The sequence below is a fragment of the Macaca nemestrina genome, chromosome 3 (assembly GCF_043159975.1).
Source record: "Macaca nemestrina isolate mMacNem1 chromosome 3, mMacNem.hap1, whole genome shotgun sequence".
NCBI classification, from domain to species: Eukaryota; Metazoa; Chordata; class Mammalia; order Primates; family Cercopithecidae; genus Macaca; species Macaca nemestrina.
The window spans coordinates 86177383-86198175 of record NC_092127.1 but is presented as its reverse complement, the minus strand read 5'-3'; the positions used below and the strand labels follow the sequence as shown (position 1 = coordinate 86198175).

Below are 20793 nucleotides of genomic sequence, written 5' to 3'. Positions count from 1 at the left end.
TAGACGAGTGGCGGAAACCCTTAGGCTCAGAGAAGCATCGAGAACCGGAAGGAGACCATGGGAGGAAGGTAAAGGAAGCTGCCGCTGCGCGATCCAGCCCCACGCCCCTCCCCACAGCGTCCTCCAGTTTCCTCACTTGGTATTGAGGAGACGACTCTCGCGAGAACTTCGTGGCTGGCTAACCGAAGCGGTACCTCTGCAATGACTTAAGAGCAGTTTTGTGCGCTCTTCTTGACGGGGTTCCGCCCCCAAAATGTACAAGATCTCGCGAGACGCAGTAAGGCACCGGCTCGAACTGGGGCGGGCCACTGCCAGGAAAGCACCGCCCCTGAATGCTTATACCGGTGGTTGGAAGAGGAAATGGAATTCCCCGGACTGGTAAGAGCGCGCGCAGACACAGCCCTCTCTCGCGCGCCCAATCAGGAGTGTGTGGTGGGAGGTGCCAAGGATTAATTACCAGATACCTTTAGTCTAGGTGGGGCCGGGATTTTGAGGTTTCCGGTGGAACAGGTGAGCAGTATTTACTCGCCTGCCTTCCTGGGCTGGTTATTCTATGGGAGTAGGCGCCCCTCAAGATGGGAATAGCAGTTTTAAATAGACCCAGGTTGACCGCTCATCAGCGCTCCCACGTGCTGAGGTCTAGTGTCTCTCTGACACTGAAGGAGCAGTACAGAGAAGAGCAGGGATCGGGCTGACTCAGGCTCAATTGAGTGGATGAGGCTAGGGCAGAGTGTTAGGGGCAGGGTTTTCACTCGTCTCCGTAATCAGTCGCTGCCATCTGCCAAGGTGTAGATGTGGGAACAAGCTTAAATTTTCTACCTTTAGCTTCTGTTGCTGTGTTTCAGTTCTTGAGCCAGAAAGTGTTGAGACTAATTAAGAAATTAGGTAGAGTTTAGAGTCAGAAAAACAATACAATACTTCCTGAAATATCCAAGTTGGGAGGTGGGATTTACATGAATAGGACTGGCCTGTTTTAGTCAAGGGCTTAAAGTATAGAGAGGGCAGTTATGCTCTCTAGTGTATCCTTCAGGCAAAAGAAAGACCTTATTTTTATGAGGAATTTAAAGGTGGGTAAGCACTGACCAGCTTAAGGTTTTCTAATATTCCTTAATGACCCCAGTTACCGAAGTGGAGATCTTCAATCACATGGAAAAATAAACTTGTTTTAAAAATACACTTAATTTGAAAACTGTTGCAGAAAGTTTTACCTAATAAAAACAACACGTCAACAATGATGAATATAAGTGGTCTAATGTATACTGTTCAAGTGGCTATGTAGTGTCACTAGTGAAGCAGTGCTTCTCAAACTAACGTCCATAGGAACCACCTGGGGTTTTGTTGAAAATGCGGCTTTGATTTGGTAGGGCAGAGGTGGAGCCTGAGAGCCTACATTTCTAACTAGCGCCCAGGTGATACAGATTTTTCTAGTCTGAACCACCCCGTGAGTAGCAACGCCCTGAAGTGCTTACCTCATGGCCTAACTGCTCTTGAGGCTCACCTCTGGCCCCTCCCTCCTCCCTGAATAATCTATGTTTTCTCTCCTAGCTAGCCAAATATACTAAAAGCACAGGACTAGGCATGAAGGTGGAGGGAGGAACCCAGATTTGTTATTGCTTCCCATTTGTTTGATACTGGCCTGGTTATTTTCTGACCCCGTTTCTTCACCGCCAAAGTAAGTAATAATAACTATCTTTCTCATAGGGTGATTGTGGGGTTTAAGTATCATAATATATGTGAAAGGATACTGTAGCCTCTACAGTGTTGTATAAATGTCAGTTATTAAAGTAACCAGACAGACATTAACTGGCCATAGTGTGAAACAAATGTATAGTAGTAATAATGGTCACGCCTAGTAATCCCAGCACTTTGGGAAGGCTGAGAGGGGTGGATCATATGAGGTCAGGAGTTTGAGACCAGCCTGGCCAACATGATGAAACCCCATCTCTACTAAAAATATAAAAATTAGCTGGGTGTGGTGGCAGGCGCCTGTAATCCCAGCTGCTCGGGAGGCTGAGGCGGGAGAATCGCTTGAGCCTGGAAGGCAGAGGTTGCGGTGGGCTGAGATCACACCACTGCACTCCAGTCTGGGCGACAGAGTGAGATCCTGTCTCAAAAAAAAAAAAAAATTCCTAATATATATGGAGTTCTAGAGTATCCATGCTTATAAAGGCAATGGATTGTGTAATCACAAACTCATTTTTGTTAGGCACTAAAGTAAATTCATTGGTCGATTGGGCTTTCTGTTTACACATGTTTGAATTTGCATTAGTGGACTTACATTTCTGCTCACGTTTTGCCATGGTTAAAAGAAACAGCCTAGAAGCATTTTGATGCCTGATAAAGCAGGCTAAGATTAAGTCAAATTTTTAAACATTATTCACATACCTGTTGTTACAAAGAGCCCACTTTACAGTGGCAAATAAAGTTAAAACATTTTCATTCATTTAACTTACTTGAATTACCATGGTAGAAATGTCCTCATTTGAAACAAGAAAGGAAAATAATCATGTTTTCTATATTGCAATCGGAAATATGCTAAAAAGAAAAAAATTCTGGCTGTAAATACTGAAAGAAAAATTTACATTTAGAAATTAATAAAGGTACAAAAATGTTGAAAATTTAATTAACTAAAAATAATCCCTTCCTTAATACTATTTTGAAGTCCTAAAAACTTTGTAAATATAGTGGATCAGATTATCTTGCATGAATTGACATAAAACATGAGAAAATACAAAGGATCAAGAAAATTAAAGCTGGGCTGCTGGCTCACGCCTGTAATCCCAGCACTTTGTGAGGCCAAGGTGGAATGATCACTTGAGCCCAGGAGTTTGAGACCAGCTTGGATAACGTAGGGTGACCCGATCTCTACAAAAATAATGAAAAAATTAGCCGAGCTTGGTGGTACATGCCTAGGGTCCCAGCAATTTGGAAGGCTGAGGCGGGAGGATTGCCTGAGCCTGGGAAGTTGAGGCTGCAGTGAGCTGTGATTGTGCCACTACACTCAAGCCTGGTGACAGAGTGAGACCCTGTCTCAGAGAAAATTACTAGTAAATGGGCAATTAATCTACTAATCTGAATAATGGTGGTGTGCCAGGGTCTTAATATTACATGAATTTTTCAGTGAGGCCACATTATTATAACTTGAGTAAGGGGTTAATTAGAATGTATTGATGAATAAACATAATTAACATAAATTATATATATATTTATGTTAATATAGTATCTATGTTTTCATGTATCTTTAACTTTGTTACAGAATATTATAACTTGCTAAAGACACTGGCTCTAGTACAGTGTATACCATTTTATTAGTTTAATTAAATTGTAAATGTTATGGTCCAGATTTTATATTCAGAATGCTCATTTACATATTCTGCCTGGACTAAGTAAATTGGAGCCCAGGTCAACCAAATGTTATTTTACATTGCTTGCACAAAATTAATTTCTATATTTACCAATTCAGAATCTCATTAAGTCAGATTAATATGGTTTAAGAAACTGTACTTTATTTCATGCTAAGAATATCATTTTGGCCTTTATAAGGTTTTTGGCATGTAATGAACCATGCACAAATCTTTGAGACAAAAATAGAGCATTTTTCCACACAAAAACTTATATATATATACAAATGTTCAGAGTAGGGCTATTCTACTTTTTAGTAGAAACAACTCAAATGTCCATTAGCTGATCAATGGATAAAGAAGATGTGATATATTTGTATAATGGAATATTATTATGATTATAAGGAACAAAGTACTAATACGTGTTACAAAATGTATCTTGAAGCCTTAAAACATTCTGTCAAGTGAAAGAGCCAGACACAAAAGGCCACATACTGTTTGATTCTATTTATATGAAATGACCAGAATAGTGCATTCTGTCTTCCAAAAAATTTGTTTACTTACAAATACAAGTTAAAAAAAAAAAAAAAAAGAAAAAAAATCTTTGTAAGACTGCTTTTGGTGTAGGGTGAGGCATGATAAAGAGATTGTCATTCAGTTTGTCAATCAGTGATACTTAGGTCCGAACAGGCAAGGGGGAGTCTTTCAGGTTTCGGACAAAGAATGTTAATGTAGTAGAGATCTGTTGATAGAATCACTCCTATTTTTCTATTTATGTAAAACGAATTACTATTATGTGCTAGACACAAGATACATAAACAAAAGACACAGATGTCACCTATAAATTTCGTCTTTTGAGGAGACCAGTAAGCATCAGACAACATCATAGAGTGGGTTCAGTGACATAAATGTGTGCACAGAGCAGTATTAATGTACTGAACTCAGCTGGGGGTGGTCAGGCAAAGTTTCTCTGAGGAAGAGAGTTGTATTAAATGAAAAAAAGGGAGCAAGGCAAAGTTGGAAAAAAAATTATGAGGGAGGCTCCTCGGCAGGGGAAACAGCATGCAAAGTCTCAGAGTTGACTTGGTAAGTTTTTGAAACTAGAAAAACTTTGGCTGCAGTATTGGGAGGTTGAGATGGCGGGGGGAGCGGCAAGGAGAGAATGAGAAGACAGAAAAGATGAGGGGACAAGACAGATATGAAAGACTTGACTGGGGATCTTGAGGGCCTTTTATTCCGAAGGGGATGGGATGGGATGGAGGAATTGAATTTTTAACAAAAATGGCTTGATCAGATTTTGATGGCAAAAAAATAACTGTGATAGCAGTGTTGAAGCATGTGCCCAAAGTATGTATTGGGATGGAGACTAGAGGCAAGAAAAACAGGATGTCAATGAAATAATCGAGAAGAAATGTGAGAAAGATCTGAAATAGTTGCACTAATAAGAGATAGTACAGGAAATAAATTTAGTTTATTTACTGGGTCGAGCTTGCCTAAAAAATATTTCGGGAGGGATTCTCAGTACAGGAAGTAAATTTAGTTTATTTACTGGGTCAAGCTTGCCTAAAAAATATTTTGGGGGGATTCTCCCTCCAGTTACTTTTATTAGAATGTTACAATAAAATCAAACCAGGCACAGTGGCTTATGTCTGTAATTCCAGCACTTTGGGAGGCCAAAGCGGGAGGATCGCTTGAGTCCAAGAGTTTGAGATCAGCCTGGCCTGTGCAACATGATGAAACTGTGTCTCTACAAAAAAATTAGGCATAGTGGCATGCGCCTGTGTTCCCAGCTACTCTGGAAGCTGAGGTGGGAGGATCCCTTGAGCCCAGAAGATCAAGGCTGCAGTGAGCCATGATCACACCATTGCACTCTAGCCTCGGTGAAAGTGAGACCCTGTCTCAAAAAAAGAAAAAAGTTTATAGAAAAAAAACAAAATATGATATTCTAATAAAATAACTTGAAACATAATAGTATGAACTTCCTATGTGTTTAGCTCTTAAAGAACTATGAAACTAAAGTTTACAGTGGAAACACGTGCTACATTTTTTTTTTTTTTTTTGCAAATCAAATCTCCTCTTGAAGCTCAAATGTAGGACTAACTGCCACATTTCATTTCTTTTGAATTTGGCCATGTCTGTACTAACTGCTGTGATCTGTGTCTCAGTTCTGTTACCACTTTACTAGAACCTTTGGGAGACTTTTGTTCATTCATTGACTGATATAATTTGGTTTTCATGTGGCCAGAAAAAAGAATTTATTATCTATTTCTGTTCCATCTGCCTAAGACAAAATACTGTTATGTGTTGCCAACAAGATCATAAACCTAAATAAAACACAGGCTCTAAAATCACATGGCAGTATAGTATAAGTGGGAATCAAGGTGACTGGGACTGTGCTTACAGTAATTATAGATTACTAAAATCACAAAATATGGAAAAAAGTTCATGTAGAGAATTCAAAAAATTTAGTTTGATGTAGATAGAGATTATAAAAATCCTTTTGTCACATACCTAAAGTGGAATTTGTTAAGTTTGACCTTGTGACTTTCAAGTCAAGAAATGCTAGGCAGGTAGAACAGATAAATTAATAAATCTGATTCTGACATGGAAGTAAAAGGGCTTTAAAGAGGTTAGAAGCACTTTAAGGTTCATTCCCATTCTGGAACTCAGGACATAATTTCTTATAGAAAAGTAGTTGTGCCTGCAGATCAATCCACAAAAGGCTTTAAACCCCACCCTCCCTTTATATATTACACTTATGAGAAAATGCTCCATAGAATTCCAGATTGATACAGGAGGACCGACCTACCCCTCTGCCCATCAGAATTCCTGTGGCTCAGGGCAAGTACTGAAGCCAAATAGGTAGAATTGACTGAGGGTAAAATCACGTTTTGAGTGGTTGGATGAAAGCTTTGGAAAGTTGGAGAATGGTGGTTAAGGAATCTGTACATTCAGCCTTCTTGAGTGTCACTGTATGTTTTGGGTTAGTGCTGGGATACCTTTCTTTTTTAGTGCCAAATCCATTAATTTACATTCCTCTCCACTGCCATTATCAATTGCTTCCTAACGGAAACCAGTAAACTCTTTCCCCCCCTTTTCTATGGAGAAGAGCAGTTTCACAAGATTCAACTTTTCTTATACTTTTGTTCCTAAAATAAATATGTACCCTGTTAAGTTTCCATAAGGGTTTTTATTTCTGCAAGTATGACTTTAGTGTTTATATATGATTATAAGCAAGCAGCTAGCAGGGAAACCATGGGTAAAGGGTTAAAAAACTCGTTTGATCCTGGTTTCCCTCCCACCACCACTTCAGCCCCCAGCCCCTACCTAACAAATTAGACCCAATAGAAAAGGTCACAAGATTGAGGGCCGGGTGTGGTGGTGCATAGCTGTAATCCCAGCACTTTCGGAGGCCAAGGCAGGGTGGATTGCTTAAACCCAGGAGTTAGAGACCATCTTGGGCAACATGGCAAAACCCATCTGTACAGAAAATAAAAAATCAGCATGGCGTGGTGTGCACCAGTAGTTCCAGATACTAGGGAGGCTGAGGTGGGAGGATTACTTGAGCCCAGGAGGTCAAGGCTGCAGTGACCTGTGATCAGGCCACCGCACTTGAGCCTGGATGACAGAGTGAGACCCTGTTTGAAACAAAACAAACAAAAAAACCCGAAGATTCAACTATTTTTTTTTTGTCTTGTCTCTTGTTTGTTTTGAAACAGGGTCTCTCCATTACCCAAGTTGGAGTGCAGTAGCACCATCCTGGCTCACTGAAGCCTCTGCCTCTAGGGCTCAAGCAGTCCTCCCACCTCAGCTTCCCAAGTAGCTGAGACTACAGGCATATGCCACTAGGCCCGGCTAATTTTTGAACTTGCCTACTCAGATTCTTTCTCCTTTTCCATCCATCTCCAATCCCACTCTCTCAGGATACCCTGATGGCTCTGTGGGTATCCTTAGTGTTCACTTATCACAGTCTGCAGAATCAGCATTCTAACAAATATAAAATATCTTAAATTACAATGAGGAAACTTCATTATGAGTAATAGTAACATGTAAAACAAATACAATCAGCCCTCCAGATCTGTGAGTTCCACATCCATGGATTCAACCAACCGCGGATCCAAAATACACATTTTTAATTGCATATTTTCTGAACATACATACTTTTTTCTTGTTACTGTTGCCTAAACAATACAGTATATTTACAGAGTGTTTACATTGTACTAAGTATTATAAGCAATCTAAGGAGGATGTGTATAAGTTATATGCAAATATTATGGCATTTTATATCATGGATTTAAGCATCCTTGGATTTTGGTATCTGGGAGTGGTTCTGGAAACAATCCCTCATGGATACCGGAGGATGACTATAATATGAAGTATATTAGGGATAAACATATAAAGACAGGCACTCAGAGGAAGAGAATCTGGCTTACCAGCAGACATGTAATAAAAACATGAGAATTTCAGTTGCCTGACATCTCAATGTAAGCCAGATATGTGCTTGTTAGCTGCCCAAAGAACCTATTTCAGTTTAACCCTGAAAGAAAGGAACTATGTTGTCTAGCCATAAAGCAGTTACCTTTTCCTCATTCTACCAGTCAGACCACAGCTACATTGTTATATTTTTAACAGCTTTATTGAAATATAATTGACATATAATAAATTATACATACCTAAACAAACAGTTTGATAAGCTGACATACATATATACCCATGAAGCTCACCAAAATCAAGATAATGAACTTCACCACAAGTTTCCTTACACTCTTTTATAAATCCTTTCTCTTGTTCTTCTCCCACCCCTCTGTCTTCTTATCCACAGGACACCTCTGATCTGTTTTCTGTCATGGTAGATTAGTTTGCATTTTCTAGAACTTTATTGAAGTTGAATCACAATACACCTTCTTGTCTGCCTTTTTTCACTTAGCATAATTATTTTGAGACCTATATTGTTGTCTCTCAGTAGCTCATTCTCTTTTATTGCTAAATAATGTTCCATTGTATGTATTTGCCACAATTTATCAATTCACCAGTCAGTGGACGTTTGGTTTGTTTCCAGTTTTTTTTTTTTTTGAGACTGAATCTTACTATCACCCAGGCTGGAGTGCAGTGGCGCAATCTTGGCTTACTGTAACCTCCGCTTCCAGGGTTCAAGTGATTCTCCTGTCTCAGCCTCCCGAGTAGCTGGGACTATAGGCGCCCGCCACCATGTCAGCTAATTTTTTTATTTTTTAGTAGAGATGGGGTTTCACCATGTTGGCCAGGCTGGTCTCGAACTCCTGACCTCAGGTTATCCGCTCAGCTCGGCCTCTTCAAGTGCTGGGATTACAGGAGTGAGGCACTCCACCCAGCCTGTTCCAATTTTTGTCTTATTACACATACGGCTACTACGAACATTCTGTATAAGTGTTTATATGGGCATATGTTTTAATTTCTCTTGAGTAAGTAGCTTAGGAGTGGAATAGCTAGATCATATGGTAGATATGTGTTTAACTTTTTAAGAAACTGCCAAACTGCTTTCCCAAGTGTTTTTTTACCACTTTATGGTCCCACAAGCTACATATGAGTGTTCCAATTTCTCCTGACTGGTTAGGATTAGTCTTTTCAATTTTGGCCATTGTAATAGGTGTGTAGTGGTATTTCATTGTCATTTTAATTTGCATTTTCCTAGTGACTAATGATATTGGCATCTTTTCATGTGCTGCTTTCTTTCTTTGTCATCCACATATCTTCTTTGCTGAAATGTCTGTCTGTTTTTTTCCCCATTGTTTATTGTATTCCTTTTGCCAGTATTTATTTACAGGTGACACATATGGGAGTGGCCTTAAATTTTTTTTAACTAATAAAGTCATAACAAGGTAACATATACCTGGAGGAATATGAAAAAGCATGACAAACTTTACTTTGCGAGATAGCAAAATTTAAGGTTTCACTATATAAATCTGAGTATTAGGTCAATTTTGTGTGTGTGAGTTTTTGAGTGAAACCTGCTAGACAGCTTCTAAAAGAACAGTCACACTATATCTATTTTTTAAATTATTAGCTAGCAGAACCACCTCAACCCATATTGACTAGTCCCTAAGTGACCTCCACAATTAAGAGTATAGGCAGTAGTGTGATAGAACTGGCTTGGAACAGCTTACAAGGGTCAATTTTAAAATTTTAGGAATTTTGCAGGCTTATTGTTAAACACAACCATTATTAAAAATTAATTATAGAAACTGACAATTATATTAAAATCTATTAAAGCTCAATAATACTCAAAACTCACTTCCTAGTTATTCTACTACAGACATACCTCATTTTATTGAATTTCATGGATATGGTGTATTTTACAAATTGCAAGTTTGTGGCAGCCCATATTGAGCAAATTTGTGGTGCCATTTTTCCAACAGCATGTGCTCACTTTGTTAGTATGTTTTAGCAATAAAGTATTTTTTAGTTAAAGTATGTACAGGCCAGGTGCAATGGCTCGTGCCTGTAATCCCAGCATTTTGGGAGGCTGAGGTGGGAGGATCGCTTGGGTCCAGGAGTTTGAGACAGGCTTAGGCAACACAGTGATCCTGTCTCTACAAAGAATTTTTCGGCAGGGCGCAGTGGCTCACACCTGTAATGCCAGCACTTTGGGAGGCTGAGGCAGGCAGATCACAAGGTCAGGAGATCGAGACCATCCTGGCTAATACGGTGAAACCCCATCTCTACTAAAAATACAAAAAAATTAGCCAGGCGTGGTGGCGGGCGCCTGTAGTCCCAGGTACTCGGGTGGCTGAGGCAGGAGAATGGCATGAACCTGGGAGGTGGAGCAGTGATCTTGCAGTGAGCCGAGATCGTACCACTGCACTCCAGCCTGGGTGACAGAATGAGGCTCCATCTCAAAAAAAAAAAAAAAATTTTTTTTCTAAAATTTTCTATAATAGCTGTAGTCCTAGATATTTGGGAGGCTGAGGTGGGAGGATTGCTGGAACCTGGGAGGTTGAGGCTGCTGTGAGCCATGATCTTGCCACTGCACTCCAACCTGGTGACAGAGCAATAGTCCATCTCAAAAAAAATGTTTGTACAGTCGTGTTAGACATAATGCTATTGCACATTTAATATAGCATAAATGTAACTTTCAAATGCACTAGGAAATGGAAAAATTCACAAGAACTAAATCCACAGTATCTCTGAGGTATGCTATACCTTTGACTATGTTCCGTGTTTTTGTGATTATGTCTATTGTATCTGCATGGTGGAAGTATTACAGTTTGATAGTGTGCACCTCTTCCCAGCTCTGTGTTCAGTGATGTTCTTTGGCAACATGACACAGTACCACATAGGAGTACTTACCCCAGGGAAATTTGCAAACACCACAGATCAGATCTCTGCCTGCTGCTCCCTAATTCAGGCTAGTTGTTAAACATTTTTTTACCAGCACACTTGTGATGACATGACCCTTCAAGTTGACTGACTTCTGTCAGCAGTAATGAATAATCGAGGCATCAGTTAGATGGAGAGTTTACCTTTGTGAGACACTTAACTCTCAAAAAGAAATATTTTTGTTACAGAATAAAGCTTGTAACACCTAGTTTTCTTGGTGTTCAATGTTTTCCTTACTTCCAAATTCTCTAAGGTAGAGAAAGGCAAAGTCTGACTACTGGATAAGGGGGGATACTAATACAGTAGTTCTGTGGTCTCAAGTAAAAGCATAAAATGTTACATTTGAAGTAGAACTAGAAAGGATGCTAAACAAAACTGTGCTGGGCAAAAAAAAAAAAAAAAAAAAAAGGAAAGGCAAATAGCTCTATCTAACCAAAATTCTATTCATGTGAGGGAGCAAAAGACGATACAAGAGGAGAGTTTTTTCTAACGCCCAAATCAGCTTTTTAATGGATGAAGCTCTTTTTGTCCAGAGTTACTGAAGCTTCTGGATGTTGTTAGGAATTTAAGTTCCCAGACAGATTCAGTAAAATACTGTAGCAGTCCAGAGAAAGCCAAATAAACTTGCGGGGAGAGGGAGGGAAGGGAAATTCTTAGTATAAAAGATAAATCTACGCTAAGGTTGAATGGCTGTTATAATTACATTTTTTAAAAACTGGGAGAAACTAAGGATTTTATATGGAATATAAACTGTCTTATACTTTAGGGTCTAAATGAAAGGCATATACATTTAAAATGTAAAAGAAAGAAATGTATCATATCACTTTCTTCTTTCTTTTTTGAGACAGGGTCTCACTCTGTCACCTAGGCTAGAGTGCAGTGGCGCCATCATGGCTCACTGCAGCCTCAACCTCCCAGGCTCAAGTGATCCTCCCACCTCAGCCACCCCCACCAAGGAGCTGGGACTACAGGCACTTGCCACCACACCCAGCTAATTTTTTTTTTATCTTTTGTAGAAACAGGGTTTCACCATATTGCCCAGGCTTGTCTTGAACTCCTGGGATCAAGCAATCTGCCCGCCTCGGCTTCCCAAAGTGCCACGATTACAGTGTGAGTTACCGCACCTGGCCTCATATGATTTTGAATAAGGCATTTGCTTTATGCTTTACAAGGTGCTAGTAGTAAAAACTGTTTAGAGTGATGCACATAAAGAAGAGTTCAGACATAAATGTAAGACCTGAAGCTATAAAACTACTAGAAGAAAACAGGAAAACCACTTCAGGACATTGGGTCTAGGCAAAGATTTTATGGCTAAGACCTCAAAAGCACAAAAAGCAAAGACAAAAATAGCCAAATTGGATTATATTAAACTAAAAAGCTCAGCAAAGAAAACAGCAGAGTAAAGAGATAACCTGTTGTATGGAAGAAAATATTTACAAACTATTAATCAAACAAGGGACTAATGTCAAGAATATACAAGGAACTTAACAGTAAAAAAAAAAAAAACCCATTAAAAGTGGGCAAGGGATATGAATAAACATTTCTCAGAAGAAGACATAAATGCCCAATAAGTATATGAAAAATGCTTAATATCACTAATCATCAGAAAGATGTAAATGAAAACCATAATAAGGTATCACCTATGACAGAGTGGTTATTACTAAAAAGACAGAAAATAACACATGCTGGTAAGGATGCAGAAGAAAATTCTTTTACACTGTCAGTGGGAATGTAAATTAGTACAGCCTCTATGGAAACATAGTATTTCCCAAAAAACTGAAAGAACTGCCATATGATCTGTCAGTCCCACTATTGTGTATTTATTCAAAGGAAAATAAATCAGTTCAATGTAGCACTATTCACAGTAGCAAAGAACAGAATCAACCTAAGTGCCCATCAACAGATGAATGGATAAAGAAAATGTGTTACCTATATTATACATGATGAATACTATTTGGCCATAAAAAAGAAGGAAATCATTTCCTCTGCAGAAACATGGAAGGTACTGGACGTTATTATGTTAAGTGAAATAAGCCAGGCACACAATGACAAATATCACATGTTCTCTCACTCATGTGGAAGCTAAACATGTTGGTCTCATGGAGGCAGAGAGTAGAATGATGGTTGCCAGAAGCTGGGAAAGGTGTCTGGGTTTGGGGGGGGATGAAGAGAGGTTGGTGAATAGGTACAAACATACAGTGAGCTATGGAACAAAGGAATGTTTAACAGCAGAGTAGGGTAACTATAGTTAGTAACAGTGAATGCTTTTTATATTTTAAAATAGCTAGGAGAGAAGACTTGAAATGTTCCCAGCACTTAGAAATGAGAAATATTCGAGGTGATGTATACAGTCAAGGTAACAAAATAGCTCATATACCTCATAAATATGTAAACTATTATATATCATTTTGTTTTTAAAAAGTATAGCAGTTTGGTACAAAAATTAGCCAGGCATGGTGGCAGGCACCTGTAGTCCCAGCTACTTGGGAGGCTGAGGCAGGAGAATTGCTTGAACCCAAGAGGCAGAGGTTGCTGCAGTGAGCTGAGATCGTGCCACTGCACTCCAGTCTGGGTGACAGAACAAGACTCTTAAAAAAAAAAAAAGTATAGCAATTTGGTATTAAACTGGAAGGACCAAAGGAACTAACAATCTTTAAACCAGTCAATGCCCTATGTAATTTGTTTACCAATAAATTGGACAGAACAGAGGGAACTTTAGTGGATATAGGTGGTTTACTTTTAAATGAGGGAATACAGATTCCCCAGGAGATAACCTCTTTCTCTAAGAACATAAAGTTTTATGGAGGAGAGAGAATATTCTCATATGAAAAATACCTAAGAATATATGAAATTAATGTATGTAATAGGAAGCTATTACATATATTAAGAATAACTTCGTTGTTCAGTTTTTAGTTACTGCTGAACATCTTGACAATTTAAATAAATCACTATTTTTTCCCTAACCTTGTCCAGATTTCTAAAACTCAGTTACTCTCCTAACCAGTCTACTTAAGTGAATATACTTTTCCAGTCACCAAGACTGAGATTCAGTATATTGGAGTCATCTTTATCTTTCACCCTTCCCTTTCCTTATAAGTGTCCCTTTCTACTTATTTAGGCCTTCAATGCATATTACACCTTAAATTGTATAAGTTTATACATTTTAAAAGATTTTCATCATTATATAATCACTCTGAGTTAAGCAGAAGTGATTAACATTTCATCACTCAAGTATTGAGGGCCTACAAGGTCACTACAAGGTGAGTGACATATAAATAAGGATGCAGAATCAGACAGGTTAAATGACTTGCCCAAGGTAACAGGATCAGTCATTATTACCAGTCCTATGATTCTAATGTAAACATTCTTTTCATTACACTATGATGCCTCTCAACTCATATTTGGTCCATTACTATAAATTCATAGTGGGCTTCTCTGCCTCTGCTTTTCCTTCTCCAGACTATCTTGCAGATCACCATTAAATTAAACACAGCTTTCATTATAATATAGCACAATAAGAACTTTTCAATCATGTCCTATTGTATAGAGAAGAAAAACTTTATCTCTGCTTTTATACAGGGTATCGCTTACTGAACTGTGAGTATATTCTTTGGAACATACCTTTACTTTTCTAAGAGTATGCCTTTGCTTTTAGCAGTGTTAACCTTCTTTGAGCTTCTTTGAGGGACTCAAACCTACTTTGAGTCCCTAAGTAACAGTTATTGCCATAGACCTAGATATTTATGTACCAAGCATTATCTATAGACTACATATATGCACAACAACTACCTTGTGTATTTTGACTGAGGGAGTAAAGTTTTTGATATTAAAAAAAAAAAAAGAGTCCTCTTTGCTGGGTGAGGTGCCTCATGTCTGTAATTGCAGTGCTTTGGGATGCCAAAGCAGGAGAATCACTTGAGACCAGGAGTTTGAGACCAGCCTAGGCAACATAGTGAGACCCTGTTTCTACCAGAAAAAAACAAAACAAAACAAAAAAACGCCGGGCATGGTGGTACAAGCCTGTAATCTCAGCTACTCAAGGAGGCTGAGGTGGGAGAATCAATTGAGGCCAGGATTTCAAAGCTGCAGTGAGCTATGATGAGGCCAGTGCACTCCAGCCTGAGCAACAGAAAGTGTCTTAAAAAAAAAATACAAAAAAACCCTCAAGTTTCGCTTCTGATAATTAAGAACTCAGTGGTTTTGATCATACTTCTGCTGTGAACAACTAGAAAAGCTAGACCAAAACCAAACACCCACCCCTATTTAAAGGCACTTGTTAGTGACAAGTTATATTTTCCACTATCACAACAAAGAAAAAGGCAAAACATGTGGCAGGCATCTTTAGATTTGGAGACAACAAAACACAGTACAATTGGGTAAGCTGTTCTCAGAGGCTTAACTGTAAGACTACCAGTTTTGGCCAGGCATGGTGGCTCACGCCTGTAATCCCAGCACTTTGGGAGGTCGAGGTGGGCAAATCACCTGAAGTCAGGAGTTCAAGGCCAGCCTGCCCAACGTGGTGAAATTCCGTCTCTACTAAAAATAAAAAAAATAGCTGGAAGTGGTGGTGCATGCTTGTAATCCCAGCTACTCAGGAGGCTGAGGCAGGAGAAGCACTTGAACCTGGGAGGCAGAGGTTGCAGTGAGCTGATATCTTGCCACTGCATTCCAGTGTGGGCAACAGAGTGAGACTCCATCTAAAAAAAAATTACCAGTTTTGTGTGGGGTAGGGCTCAGACTTAGGCTTTATGATCCTGTAGACCCAATGGTATTGGAAGTTAATGTAGGAGAGATGTTATGTGAAGCCTCTGGCAAGTTTCAGTACAAGAATTATAACATAGACCTTAATTTAAGGTTTAGGAGTAAGACCGTATCTTCCTTAGCCATGGTTTTGATTCATTTTGTTTTTTCTTTGAAAAGCACCCCTTGATTTGCTACTGGTACCTGGAAGAGATGTAACACCTGACCATGGGACATCAAGTGACTGTGTGAATCAAACTGCCCATCATGACTTGTTGTTATTTGACTCAACCAAACTGTACAACTGGATGAGCACAGGAGCAGTGCACTACATATGGGACTGGAACCATGAATGAGCAGGTGACTCAGACTCCTATAGTACCTGCCTCTAATCCTTCAGCACTTCTCCCTCAACCCACATAAACTGTCATCATAAGGAGTTCCCTCTGATCAGTTAACGAAGAGAAAAAAGTATGGATATTGTGGATATCCAAACATCTCTCTGGCCATTGGACCCCTAGAAACCTGTGACAAGTCCTGGAAGTTTTTCAAGGTTCATCTTGCACCTTCTAGCATGCGTATGTTTTACCAAAGCATGTAGAATGCTGCCTACTTCTGCTCATCAGTTTCATTTAATATAATTTCATTACTCTAATAAATCAGTGTGATGTTCTATGGAATAGCAAGACCATCAAGGTCCCTTCATACAATATAGAGAACAGGAGAGTTGATGTAGCCTGAGACAAGACAGTAAGGACTTACTGTTGTTCCTCCTATTTAAATTTAGTCTGTTTCTGATTCTCCTTATAATTAGAATTGGGGTGGGGGGACATTTCCAGATCAATATCAGTATCATGTCAAGATGTATATTAATTTCTTCCAAAGAAGATACCACACCTAGAACAGCAACCATAATTGGCATCCCTACCTAATTAAAGTTTGCAGTCCACTGTCATTCTTCACTAGCCATCTGGTTTTTATACTTTCATTCTCTATGATGCATCTGGTGGCCACAGGAAATTTAAATGGGAATGTGGTATGAATCACCATGGCAAAATGGTGGCACTAATCTCTACAATTTCTTTTGGTTTTTCTATTTTGTTTTTTATGTTTTGTAGAAATGGAGTCTTGCCATGTTATATAGGCTGGTCTCAAACTCCTGGGGTCAAGTAATCCTCCTGCCTTGGCCTCCCTAAGTACTGGCGTTACAGGCATGAGCCACTGTGCTTGGCCAATCTCTGCCATTTCTTCAGAGTATATCCCTGCTTTTCCTTCACTATCTTAATGAGGAGTGGTAGAAGGCAGACCTAAGCTGCTGTGTAGCGCTTTCCACCATAATAGCAATCCCTCCATGGATCAGGAAACCAAAATAAAGATTGTTATTAAAAGATATATATCACTACTACACATCTAGGACTTGAGAAGTAACCACAGTATGGGTCCTTCTGGATCCACCGTCAGCCACAGCCAGGCCAAGATTCCATCACTTGACTTCCGTAGGTCCCCTATTCTGACTAGTCGTCCAAGGTAGAGTTTTGGGTTTCTAGTATTAGTACAAGTTAAGAGACAGTGCCTTAAGAATTTTAGCCAGCCTGGCCAAGATGCCGAAACCCCATCTCTACCAAAAACACAGAAAACTAACTGGGAGAGGTGGTGCACGCCTGTAGTCCCAGCTATTCGGGAGGCAGAGGTTGCAGTGAGCTGAGATTATGCCACTGCAGTCCAGCCTGGGTGACAACAGAGCAAGACCTTGTCTCAAAAAAAAAAAAAAAAAAAAAAAAAAAGAAAGAATTTTGGATATTTACCTTTCTCTAGTGAATGGTCACTGGTCCCTATGGAAAAGGCTTAGAGCAATGATTCTCCCAATATGTCTGCTCACTGGAAGTATCTGGGGAACTTGAAAAAATACTGCCTGGTTCTTCCCCAAGATTATTATTTAATTAGTCTGGGTTGTGGCCTGGGCTTTAGAATCCTAAGGTGTTCTAATGTGCAGACAAGTTTGGGAACCCCACTGGATTAGGGAACAATTCATGGTATACAGCTGTGATTGCATTGCCCCTTTTGTCAAAGGATCCAGTCTCTTTCCATCAGTGAAGGAGTACCAAGTCTGGGAGCTAGATGAGATGCTTCAAATTTTACTACAAAAACACAAGAATTTTTCCACCTATATATGTCAAGCAGCACCTTGGTAGGTTACTTAATGTATTTTATTTCCAGGGACCTCATGATCATTTAGCCATTATCACTTTTCCCTGTGGGTCAAAATACTCTAGTTTTAAACGTTCTCTCCTCTGACTTATTTTGGTAATTGTGCCTACTTTGTCTCAGAGAGATATATATGTGTGTGTGTGTATATATGTGTGTGTGTGTGTGTGTGTGTGTGTGTGTATATATATATATATATTTTGAGACAGAGTCTTGCTCTGTTGCCTAGGCTGGAGTGCAGTGGCATGATCTCAGCTCACTGCAACCTCCACCTCCCAGGCTCAAGCCATTCTCTTGCCTCAGCCTCCTGAGTAGCTGAGACCACAGGCATGCATTACCACACCCAGCTAATTTTTGTATTTTTACTAGAGATGAAGTTTCACCATGTTGGTCAGGCTGTTCTCGAACTCCTGGCCTCAAGTGATCTGCCTGCGTCAGCCTCCCAAAGTGCTGGGATTACAGACGTCAGCCACTGTGTCCAGCCTGTGTCTGATATTTATATGCTCTTATGTGTCCTCTATTGCCTTGGGATTCTAATGTTCCCACTAAGATCAGCAAACCCAGTTCCACTACAGTGTTCACCACCATCATCTCTTGACAACAAAGACAGCTACTTTAGAGCTCCTTGTGAAATGGTAGTGCTTCCATCATCACTGCATTCCTTAATGACATGGTGAAAATTAACAGTGGCTAAGGAGCCTTTGTGTTTTCTCCTCTACAATATGCCCAGGAATTTCTGGCATTTTGGCCATCTTATTTATAGGCTATTACTGAATTTAAGCCTTATCCTACCAAATTATTAATGCCAAAATATTAACTCTTGATTCTTAGGTAAGTGCACCCATGATCTAACCTTAAATGTATTCCCATATATGCTGTCCAAGTTCCCACTGATGAAAATGGCAAGGCCTTTAGTTCTCCTAGGTAGGCTTTCTCTGTCCAGAGAAGGCCTCATACTTCTCTGACTAGGCTATGTTGGGATATAACTGGAGGCACTAATAGGTAGTAAGGGTAAATTCTTTATTTTATTATTACTTTTTGGAGACAGGGAGGGTCTTGCTTTGTTGTTCAGACTGGAGTGCAATGGTGTGATCATGGCTCATTGCAACTTTGAACGCCTGGGCTCAAGTGATCTTCCCACCTCAACCTTCTGAGTAGCTGGGACTACAGGCACAAACCACCATGCATGGCTAATTAAAAAAATTTTTTTTTTTTTTTTTTTTTTTTTTTTAAGAGACAGAGCCTTGCTGTGTTGCCTAGGCTAGTTTTGAACTCCTGGGCTCAAGCAGTCCTCCCACCTCAGCCTCCCAAAGGCTGGGATTACAGGCCTGAGCTACCGTGCCTAGCCCCAGCTAGTAAGTTCTGAGGAGAGCATGTATCAGCTTGTGAAGGAGCTTGCCCAAGTGCAATCACTGGAAACCTCTATGCATAGGAGGCTGGTTTCCTCAGAAAGAGATTTAGGGGAAGATGGATGTTCAGAGTTTTCAGCTTCATTTTTCTCTGCTCAAACATCCCTATCCTATGTCTTAGGACCCCACTCCCCTCACCAATGTTCCAACGTTAGAATAGGAAAGGGGAAGAATTAAGCATGTAATTGATACTACAAATCTACCATATCTGCCCAGTGATTACAGAAGATAATCAATTCCTTCAGACCTGTAGTGGAGTTTTGATGCTCCACATAGAGTCATTTTCTTTTTGTTGTTGTTGTTGTTTGTGGGTTCAAGTGATTCTCATGCCTCAGCTTCCCAAGTAGCTAGGACTATAGGCACGCGCCACCACACTCAGCTAATTTTTGTATTTTTTCGTAGAGATGGGGTTTTACCATGTTTACTAGGCTGGTCTTGAACTCCTGGCCTCAAGTGATCCACCCACCTCAGCCTCCCAAAGTGCTGGGATTACAGGTGTGAGCCACTGCGCCTGGTCACAACATACAGTCTTAATTGTAGTTTTTATGTTTTTCTTATGTATTTTTCTTTTCTTTTTCTTAGAGATAGGGTCCCCCTCTATCACCCAGGCTTTAGTGCAGTGGCATGATCATAGCTCACTGCAGCCTCAAACTCTTGGGCTTAGACAACCCTCCTGCCTCAGCCTCCTGAGTTGCTGGGACAATAGGTGTGTGCTACCATGCCCAGCTAATTAAAAAAAATTTTCTTAGAAATGGGGTTTTGCAATGTTGCCCAGGTTTGTCTCAAACTCCTGGCCTCAAGAGATCCTCCCACTGCAGCCTCCCAGATAGGGGACTACAGGTATGAGCCACTATGCCTCTTAAGCCACTTATGCCTAGTGCTCCATTATTGGAATGCTAAGCATGTGGGAATTATTTATAGCCTACTGCTCAAGGTCATCGCCAAGGTCTGAGTTTTCACTCATGCAAAAATTCAAAAAATTGCAATCTCTGACATAAACAGGTTAAGTACTTTCTGTTTCGGACCATAAGAAAAGCCAGATGGATCTATAATTTTTATAATTACTATGGTTACCATGGTGATACACTCCTTACCCGCTTCACTTAATTTCATGTTTTTACTGTTAATCATAATACTACTGCAAACTGGCTGAGTGCAGTGACTCCTTCCTGTAATCCCAGCACTTTGGGAGGCAAAGGCAGGAGGATCACTGGAGCTCAGGAGTTCAAGACCAGCCTAGGCAATACAGTGAGACTGTCTCTACAAAAAAATAAAAACAGGCCGAGCACGGTGGCTCACACCTGTAATCTCAGCACTTTGGGAGGCTGAGGCGGGTGGATCACCTGAGGTCAGGAGTTCAAGACCAGCCTGGCCAACATGGTAAAACTCTGTCTCTACTAAAAATACAAAAATTAGCTGGGCGTGGTGGCGGGTGCCTATAATCCCAGTTACTGGGGAGGCTGAGACAGAATCGCATGAACCCGGGAGGCGGAGCATGCAGTGAGCCAAGATCACACCATTGCACTGAAGCCTGGGTGACAAGAGCAAAACTCCATCTTATAAATAAATAAATAAAATATAAATTGGCTGGGTATGGTAGTGCACACCTATATCCCCAGCTACTCAGGAGGCTGAGGCAGGAGGATTGCTTGAGCCTAAGAGGTTGAGGCTGCAGTGAGCTATGGTCACACAAAAAAACTAAACTAAATACTGTAAGCCATGGATTACCTGTAGTCTGTAGT

General features: G+C 40.1%; 1 protein-coding gene and 1 long non-coding RNA gene across 6 annotated transcripts in view; one reads left to right on the top strand and one right to left on the bottom strand.

Moving 5' to 3' along the window:
- The window catches only part of LOC105486329 (ubiquitin conjugating enzyme E2 D3), a 74808-nt gene that overhangs the window by 33740 nt on the left and 20275 nt on the right, over positions 1–20793 (bottom strand). For 2 of the 5 annotated variants that reach the window (XM_011749174.2, XM_011749166.3), the window contains exon 1: positions 137–276. The exons of the other annotated variants lie outside the window; for them this stretch is intronic. The gene's annotated coding sequence lies outside the window, so the exon portion shown is untranslated. Of the gene's footprint in view, positions 1–136; positions 277–20793 lie in introns of those variants that run through there. 5 annotated transcript variants of the gene reach the window in all.
- On the top strand, positions 239–16392 carry LOC105486331 (uncharacterized). Its single transcript, XR_011621135.1, has 3 exons — positions 239–378; positions 1546–1672; positions 15618–16392. It is a non-coding gene; the product is annotated as an uncharacterized lncRNA (long non-coding RNA).